General features: G+C 47.0%; 1 protein-coding gene across 2 annotated transcripts in view; it reads right to left on the bottom strand.

Moving 5' to 3' along the window:
- The window catches only part of APBA2 (amyloid beta precursor protein binding family A member 2), a 66,947-nt gene extending 64,138 nt beyond the window's left edge, over positions 1–2,809 (bottom strand). For both annotated transcript variants that reach the window (XM_087703966.1, XM_087703967.1), the window contains exon 1: positions 2,704–2,809. The gene's annotated coding sequence lies outside the window, so the exon portion shown is untranslated. The remainder of the gene's footprint in view (positions 1–2,703) is intronic.
- Between the last annotated feature and the right edge of the window lie 6,964 nt (positions 2,810–9,773).

Raw genomic sequence — 9,773 nt, 5'->3', positions numbered from 1 at the left:
CCCCAATTTCCTTGCTCCCACAATGGCGTTACAAAGGAAACACACCTGACTCCCGACCCAAATTAGGGTAGAAATGAGATCCAAACCCTGGTATTCACCGTCTTGGGTGAAGACGCTGGCATTAACGATAAAGCTTCTAGCAACTGCATTGCACACCAAATTTTACCCTTATGGGTAACTATAATCTTTGATTGGGAAGATATTTTGATTCGAGATAATAATCTCCAAGTTGATTTTGAATGTGAGCTAAAAAGAATCGTTATAAGTCAAGCACTACCTGTACTTATTTATTACAATTATTGGCTGCCCGTTTCGTAAAGAAATGACACTGGGCAGCTTACAGCATTATGGATATGCAGAGAATTCAATCCGAAGGCGGTGAAATTTTCCTGGCAAGCAAGTCCCTTCGTTGCTAACCGCATTCTGAACAAATAAATAAAAAAAAATCTCCTTTGCCATTCGATCTTGCAGGCTTTACCAAATCCACCCAGGGGGATGTGGAGAGGAGGATCGCAAGGCCATCAGGATGGCGCGATGGGAAGAGGGATCTCGAGGTGGTGGGCCAGCTGGATTTGGGACCTGGCCCTGCCAAGCATCCCATCTCTAGTTGTGCATGTATTTGGATGCAAAAGGAACACATACAGGGGTGTTTTTTCCCCCCACAAGCAATGCAACAATTATAATGCAAGTGTCACTCAGTACGTAAATGCAAGCAGCAGGATTATTTCCAAGTTGCAAATGCCAGAGGCTCTAAAACACTAAAGTGAAATAAATTTATAAGCGCACAGCACGGTTTTTGCCAGGCATTTAAGCCTTCCTACTGTTTTTCTCAATTTAGCATGAAGTGGAGAACCGGAGAGGGAATCAATCCTGCTACCCCCTGGCCTGGATTGGGGAGAAGCATCATCCAGTCAGAACCCACTTAGTGGGAAAGGGGAAAGGGGGAGAGTAGGAGAGAGGGAAGGAGAAGATATCCCGGTTATAATCTGTCACACTGTTTACCCCACGAGCAGAGAATTTTTAATTGAGCCTTCCTCCCTACAGACCTCATTACGACGATGGGGGGGGGAGGCAAAATCTCCATCCAAAGGCTCTGCTTTCAAGGCAGGGTTTTTAAGAAATGAGGGGCGGGGGGGGACAGAGGGGTTGTGTGCAAATTCAGGCAAAACTTGGGAGAAAGACAAAAAAAAGGGGGAGATGAAAGAAGGAAGGATCCTAGCATCTTAACGTCCTGGGTTTCCCCCCCCCCCCACTTTACCTTGTTCCAGAGCAAAACAAACATGCACCCTCCCCCTTTTAACCCCCCCTCTGCAGAAGATGAGAAATAATGCCCCCCTGCCTCCCACCCTCCACCAATCCTGAGAAGGTTGGAAAACAGGTGGAAGGACAGCCCAAATCCTTCTTGGTGGGCATGCAGGGTGATTTTTACACCTGCATGATGTATACCTCCAGGCCTTCTTAGGAGGAATCAGAGATAGAGGGAGGGTCTCCTAGGTTGCTGCCCCCAGACCCCAACCATCTGCAGCCCCACAGATCTTTAGCCACCAGCAATCTCTGCCTCCCCCCAGCCCCAAATCAGCAGAACCTGCAAGAAAACCCCCACCAATGCAGCAGGAAAGGCAGCTAGGACAGGTCAAACTGGAATAAAACAAGGAGACTGCAGTGGTGGGAGGAAGGAAGCAGAGGGGGGGGGACCCCCATTATCCCCCCTCCCTCCAGCGCTGAGCAGCCTGCAGCAACGGCCAGGATCTCCATCTCTCTCTCTCTCCCTCCCAGCCTCGCCTTCTCGCTCCCGCCTGGCAATCCCACAATAGCGGGCATAGGAAGCGATGCCCGCCCGGTGCCAGGCGGAGAAAATCTCGCTCGCTCTCTGGGTTGCCTGGCAAAGCAGCCGTCTCTCCGGGGCCCCGTTTAACGCCCTCCCGCCGCCGCCACCCGGCTTAAGCCTGCTAGCCAGGGGATGCGACCCCCAAGCTAAGCCAAGGAGCCCCTTCCTCTCCTCCCCCCGAGGCTCTCACCCTTCCGGGCAGGGCAGGAAAGGCAGAGGAAAGCGGCGCCCCCTCCCCAGCCGCCCAGGGGTTTTTTCAGGGGCATTGTTCTCCCACTGAGCGGGGAAGGTCGCTTAAGGCTGCCTATGCCAGACCCCTCCTCACCCCAAGACCCCTGCCAAGTGCCCACCGGTTGCACTCACAGCTCCTGGGGACCCTCGGCTCTTTCCTGCTGCAAATCTCGAGGGGTCCCAAGCTGCGAAGGGCCGGAGGGGCTACTCCGGGCTCTCTAGACCCCCCCTCCAGCCCAGAGGAAGTGGGGGTGCAGGAGGGGCCTTGAGCGCTGAGGATGCGACCCTCCTCTTCCCTGCCTCCAAGTACCAGAAGTTGTTTTTTTTAGGGGAGGGGTCTTCCAGCCGCTGGGGGGGAGGCAGGGCAGCCCGCACGGCTTAGCTAGGGGGTCCCTTGATGCGGCAGGCGGGGCAGGGGGGGGGCAGAGCAAGACCGCAGGTCTCTGGACCTCCCTCCCCCCACTCCCCTTGCAAAAGGACCCCAGCCTCAAATGCAACCCCGGATCGCTCCTTACGCCCCCCCTCCCCCCTCTCTCTGGGGAGCCCTAGGGAGGGGCGCCGAGGAGATGGGGAAGGGGCGCCAACCCCCCCTCCCCAGCTCCCTTTCCCACCCCATCCCTGCTTTGTCTGCCGTTGCCCCTTACCTGGCCGGGCGCGGCGCGATCTCGGAGCGGCTCCCTGGCAGGCGGCGATGGGGAAGGCAGAGCAGGGCGGGCGGGCGAAGCGGTGGCTGGGGGGGGGGACACACACCGAGGCGGAGCGGCAGCAGCGACACCCCCGCTCTTTGTGCGGCGGCTCCGCGCACCGCGACGGCTGCTTAGCCCGGAAGCTGAGTGCGCCAAGCGAGCGCCCCCCGCGCCCGGGAACCTGCATGGCTCGCCCAGCGCTGCCGGGGTGGGGGGGGGGGGGAGATTGATGGACTTGAGGTGGGGGGGGAGATGCCTGGATGGCTCCCGATTGGCAGCTGGGGAAGGGCGGTCTCCTTCTGCCGCTGGAAGGGGAGAATTCAACGCTAGACTGCCTTGCCTTGTGGGGAGGGGGGTAGGCTCCCTCCCTGGAGGGGGAGCAAAACCCAGCCACCGAGGGGAGGGGTACAAGGCATAAAGGGTTGGAAAGGAGAAGGAAATATTACCCCCCCCCCCAATCCCATCCGGGCCCCGAGGTCGCTTTCCGAGGTGCTGAGTTGCTAGCCAGTCTCCTCCTCCTCCTCCTCCTCCTCCTCCTCCTCCTCATCATCATCATCATCATCATCATCATCATCTCCCTGGGGTCTCCTTCAAGGTGGGCACCTCCTGTATCTTGTCCCGCATGGAGCGGGGAGGAAACCTTGAACGAGGCTCTTTTGGGATGCTCGGAGCAGCCCCTGTCTTGAGTCACTCCTGGTGACCCCTCCCTCCCCATTGGCAGGGAGTCACTTCTCCTGATGTGGTTGGACTACAAATCCTAAGAGGCACAGCCAGGATGGGGAGAGTTGACCTACACACACACACACACACACACACACACACACACACACACACACACACCAGGGGCTCCCTGCCAAGTCTAAAAATTAACCTTGGCAACTTTAAAGCGGCATGGACTTCAATTCCCAGAATTCCCCAGCCAGCGTAGCGTTGAAGTCACCACCCTGACTGATGAATTCTGGGAGGTGAAGTCCAACTTAAAAACCCCAGGTTGGGGGGGGGGGAAGTGCCTTAAACCATCTCTCTGGCCAACATTTAAATTCATCCCCCAGGTTTCAACACCTACAGTGGACACAAAGCCACATAAGACTCCTCAAGAGTATTGTGTTTCTTATCCATCTAGTTTCCTAATTACTTCCTCTTCTTGTGGCAATTCCCTGTTTTTCCAGTTTGGGCAAAGCCCATTTGGATTAAATTGACGTGGGAATTGAAGAATGAAGCCGAATGAGAATATTATAAGATCTGGGACAAATTTTATCGATGGTTGAACAAAAAAAATATGTAATGACTAAGATTTATTGAATGGAGATTAGAATTGCGTATGAAAGTGTAACAGTGAAAACATATAAGATAAAAACAAAGCAACATGATTGCAGTTATGATATTTTTATATTTGTAAATACTGAATAGACCAAATGCAAATAAGGATGGGGGTTATAATGTATATTTTTTATATCTTAGTAGGCATGACAAAGACTTTGGCAGGTTGGTTACCCTGTGTCCAATGTTTTAATTTATGTTCATTGAAAAACTTTGTATACTGTTGCTCTTTAATTTCACTGTAAAAATAGGACAAGCTGAATATATTAATAGATAGTAGAAATACACCGAAGGGAGGAGTAGAGGGATAGAAGAAAGAGGGGTAGAGAGGGTGGGAGAGAGGACTGGAGGGAGGGTGAGAAGGAAGGGAGGGAGTGTATCGGGAGAGAGGAGTGGTAGAGGGGGAGGGGAAGTAGGGTAGAGGGGAATGATGGAGGGAAGAAGGAAAGTTGGAGGGGGGCGAAAGAAAGGGTGTATGGAGATCAAAGAGGTATATTGGGTTTCTATTTTGGGGGGTAACAAGAGGAATGGCTGTGTTTATTGTTTGTTATATGGCCCCGGTTGTGCACAGTATATATGTGACTGTACGAAAATGAAAATGAGAAAATAAAAACACATTTACAAAAAAAAAAAAGTATAAACAAAAACTTTATTTAAAAAAAGAATATTACGCTTCATTTTTTAAGTCCTCCGCTTGCAAAAAAAATAAAAATTAAGCCCAGTTGAGAAGCTGGACCTCTGGCCTTTCAGCGGATTCTGGCCTCATCCAATGGACAGACATCCTTTGATAGCAAAAGGAGAGGGCGGAGGGGGGAGGAGGGGAAGAGGAACCGAATCTTGCCACTTTGCCAATTACAACCTGCCAGGATCAGAAGTTTGTTTATCAGCCAATAATTGCCCTGGGAATTGCAGGCAACAACACCACCACCAGCAAAAGGAGATCCTGTTTCTTCTGCCAGATGCTCACCGCTGCACCTACAGACCTGGTGAAATGTTTTCTTTTAATAAGAGACACAGGTGGTCCTTTACTTACGACGATAACTGAGCCAACATTTCTGCAGCTAAGCAAGACAGTTGTTGTTTTTGTCCCATCTTACGGCAGTTCTTGCCGACCGTTGTTAATAGCAATAGCAATAGCAGTTAGACTTATATACCGCTTCATAGGGCTTTCAGCCCTCTCTAAGTGGTTTACAGAGTCAGCATATCACCCCCAACAATCCGATAGATAGATAGATAGATAGATAGATAGATAGATAGATAGATAGATATAGATAGATAGATAGACAGAAACAGAGACAGAGACAGAGACAGAGACAGATAGATAGATAGATAGATAGATAGATAGATAGATAGATAGATAGATAGATAGATAGATAGATAGCAATAGCCATTAGACTTATATACCGCTTCATAGGGCTTTCAGTCCTCTCTAAGCGGTTTACAGAGCCAGCATATCGCCCCCACAGTCTGGGTCCTCATTTCACCCACCTCGGAAGGATGGAAGGCTGAGTCAACCTTGAGCCGGTGAGATTAGAACCGCTGAACTGCAGATAGCAGTCAGCTGAAGTGGCCTGCAGTGCTGCACTCTAACCACTGCGCCACCTCGAGGAATCCGGTTTCCCCGTTGACTTTGCTTGTCAGACGGTCGCTAAAGGGGGATCTCGTGGCCCTCCACTGCAACGGTCGTAAATGTGAGTCAGTTCTGAATTTTGATGACATGACCCCCAAGGGAAATGCTGCAACGATTCGTATGTATTGAAAAAATACATCATTTTTTTAAAAAGGGGCCGTTGTAACTCTGAACGGCCACTAAATGGATAGTTGTAAGACCAGGGTTACCTCTGCAATATTTACTTAGATTGTTTGCAAGACAGCATTAAGTCAAACCCACAAGTCACAGAGAGCAGAACTTTTGTGGTTTCCCAGGGTCTTTACGTAGAGGAAGTTTGCAAGCACCCACAAAGGGGCTTGTTACGCACGTGACCAAACCCTGTATGAAAAAGGCGTGTTATTTTTAGGCAGAAAGACAGAAGGACATGCTTGGCAGTCCCTTGTGGAGAGCAGTGGATTAAATAATTCAGCCTAGCACGCAAAACACATTTTCTCTGGCACATTTTGGTCCAGCGGCCCGGTTTACGAAGACATCAGACGTTGATCAAATCTATTTTTAAACCTCGCAAGAGCTTCTTAATTAAACGATTGTGAGCTTTGAATTAGAGGGGACTTCCTCAACCAGACGCGAAACTAGAATTTGCAACCAAGACCTATGATCTAGGCCACATTTTAAACCAGTGATTTTCAGTCTTGGGAACAAGAAGAGGTGTGGGCTTCAACTCCCAGAATTCCCCAGCCCAGCATGGCTGGCTGGGGATTCTGGGAGTTGAAGCCCACACCTCTTCTTGTTCCCAAGGCTGAAAATCACTGAGTTAAACCATTAAAACCATGGCTTATTCAATTTTTCCAGAAAGTAATTTGTGGCAAAAACTATGTTTCCTTCCTCCATCCATCCATCCATCCATCCATCCATCCATCCATCCATCCATCTCTCTCTCCTTTTCAGAAAAATATTCTATAAAATGTGCAGAGTTCATATGTTCAAACTTAATTAAGAGGACCATCAAGGAGGAATTTTATACTCTCTTTTAAGGAAAAATATCAAACCAAAGGAAGGAATGGAATATTTTGCCATCAATTTGATGGCCCATTAAAAAGCAGAAGGTGATTGGAAAGTAGGAAAGCATCCCATTAAAAAGGGCAGGAATGAACAAAGATTTGGGGAGGGCCTCCCATTTTCACCCCCGTTGGCCGATGTATTTAAAGGTGGCATTGTTTTTAATGAAATGTCACTTGGTTATTATTATTATTATTATTATTTTCATTCCGTTTGAACTCTTTAAACAAACCAACTGAAACTACTTTGCATGGTTTTTATTGGCTTGCAACCTGTTAAGATGAAAACAGTAAAGTTTAGATTTCTGAATATTAAGCTTCAGGAAAAACAACAACACAGATCTTCACCAAATATTGAGTGAGAAATTGCAGGACGCATGCATTTATAGCCCAGCTGAAATCCATTAATATTCATATTTCTTTGCTTTTGTTTTCTTAGAGAGGTGTTCTCCATAGAACTGCAAAACAAAAATGAAAAACATGTCACCTCTAAGTGAGGATCGGCCGATGTTAAATTACAGTCCAGTTTCCCGAATCGGAATAAAAGCTTTCGGTGTCAGCCAATGGCTAATTATCTCTGACTCACAGCTCACTTAAGACACTTTACTGGCTTGTGCAAACTGAAAACACGCCATCCAATTTGCTCAGATTTCCATTTCTCTCTAGAGTAAAAAAGGGAGCTGCATTATTACTGCAGGCAAACGAGGTCAAAATATCCGAGACACCAGATCTGCAAGGTTGCATAGTTCAAAGTCTTCGTGACCTTGAAGCAACTCTAGAAGTCCTCGACGTACGACCAATGGGACCGAACTCTCTGTTGCTAAGCGAGATGGTTGTTCAATGTGTTGTGAGAGAGGGTGAAAAGAAAGAGGTAAGGAGAGGAGGATGGAAAGGAGAGAAAGAGGAGGAGAGAGGGTAGAAGGGGATGAGGAAGAGTAGGAGTAGGAGAAAGGTACGGGAAGAAGGAAGGGGAAGGAGAGAAGGAAAGTAGAGAAGGGAGGGAGGGAGAAAGGAAAGGGAAAGGAAGATGGAAGGGAGAGAAAAGGCAGGAGAGCGGGTAGGAAGGGAAAGATGAAGAATAGGAGGAAAGGAGAGGTAAGGGAAGAAGGAAGGGGAAGGAAAGGAGGAAGGAAGAAAGTAGAGAAGGGAGAGAGGGTGGAAAGAAAGAGGTAAGGAGAGGAGGATGGAAAGGAGAGAAAGAGGAGGAGAGAGGGTAGGAAGGGGATGAGGAAGAGTAGGAGAAAGGTACAGGAAGAAGGAAGGGAAGGGAGAGCAGGAAGGAAGGAAGTAGAGAAGGGAGGAAGGGAGAAAAGAAAGGGAAAATAAGGTGGTGTTATAACAGGAGGAAGGGATGGTAAATAAAGCAACCCAAACTGTATATTATAACCTATTAAATGAAATAATAAATGTATAAGAATGATAAATGCTAAAACACTTGTAACCAAACGACATGCTATATGTGATGATGGGGTTTTTTTTCTCTGTTTTGTTTTTTGTTTTTGTTTTCTTTTCATTGTTGTGGGTATGTGTTGTCTATGTAACAAAATAATAATAATAATAATAAAAAAGAAATCCCCACAAATGTCTGATGCTTGTTTAAGATGAACAAACCCAGAGAGATCTAGCTTAGAGCATCTTCTCTTCCTTAAAATCTACAATTTTTTTCTTGCTTTTAGCACTCTTTCTATTAGTGGTTAGCTGCTATTTATGGACTATCATGAAAATATTCACTTTTAGCATCTCAGTTCTCTGCTGTTGGCGTAGCAACGTTAGGAAGCTTGATGGTACAGCTCGTAGTAACTTGTTTGTAATCACCCGTCATTTCCTACTGACATACGTTGGTAGCAGATATAGAGCAAAGCAAGGGCTTATTTCGGAATAAACTAAAACAGTGTTTCTCAACCTTGGCAACTTGAAGATGTCTGGACTTCAACTCCTAGAATTCCCCAGCCAGCGAATGCTGGCTGGGGAATTCTGGGAGTTGAAGTCCAGACATCTTCAAGTTGCCAAGGTTGAGAAACACTGAACTAAAATGACATTATGACTGGCTGAGGGAATATACTGGTCCAGTATCTGATTTCCCTTCGTATAAATGATTCTGTATTTGGATGGTTAGCTGGCTGAGATATTGGCATTTGAACAAAGAGCATTTATTTTGTGTTTTACTACTCTGGATGAAACGTTAACATATATTGCTAGTCCGTGTACGATATGCCGTGCGCTAAATAAATAAAGAAGTAAAATTCTGAATGTGGGAGTGGGGACAAGAGGGCGGTGTTTTCAATTACAGCAAAAAAATAAAAATAAAAAATCTACTGGCTCATTTCGATGCAGCCACACATTTTTCTTAGCTGGTTAAACAAATCTGGCTTCTAATTGCTCATTGCTTATTCAAAGGATTTGAAATTATGAGGAGCTGTAATAACTAGAAATAATTCTCTCAGGGCTAGCAGCTGATTTTTTTAAAAAGAGATTGAAAGATTCTGTTTCTTTATAGGTATGTATGTATGTATATTTCTTCCGATAGCCACATTTTTGCAAGCATACCAAAAAGGCAACCACAGAGAACCACAGGCTGCCTCAGAGCCACTGTTACAGGAGGGCAAAATTGCTCATATAATAACAACTAGGGTCTCGTTATTCAGTGATGCTTCAGAATACGAAAAAAAAAAGGCTTCAGGTGTTTTCTTAAGGGAATAGCGGAGTAATTATGACGAAAAGCACCTCTGGATCTCCACTGCTTTCTCCCTTGCAAATGGAGGTTTTTTCCCGAGCCCTTTCATTCAAGGGAGTGTAAAATTAGACCCTGGTCTTGCAACGGTTAGAGGAAAAAAACGAAAATCTTCATGAGCACCCAGCTGATTTAAGGAAATATCCATCCTCCGAGGTACAGAAAACACAGGCTCTCTGTTTTCTCAACACAGCCATGTTTCTCAACCTTGGCAACTTTACCTGGCTGGGGAATTCTGGGAATTGAAGTCCACCCAAGTTGCCAAGGTTGAAAAAGCCTCTCAAAAACTCAAAAACACCCACCGCTC

This window comes from Thamnophis sirtalis, unplaced genomic scaffold, assembly GCF_051295495.1.
Source record: "Thamnophis sirtalis isolate CommonGarterSnake01/CBP01778 unplaced genomic scaffold, rThaSir2_p1.2 scaffold_2, whole genome shotgun sequence".
In the NCBI taxonomy this organism is placed as follows: domain Eukaryota; kingdom Metazoa; phylum Chordata; class Lepidosauria; order Squamata; family Natricidae; genus Thamnophis; species Thamnophis sirtalis.
The sequence above is the reverse complement of the archived record's forward strand: the minus strand, read 5'-3'. Positions and strand labels throughout refer to the sequence as shown.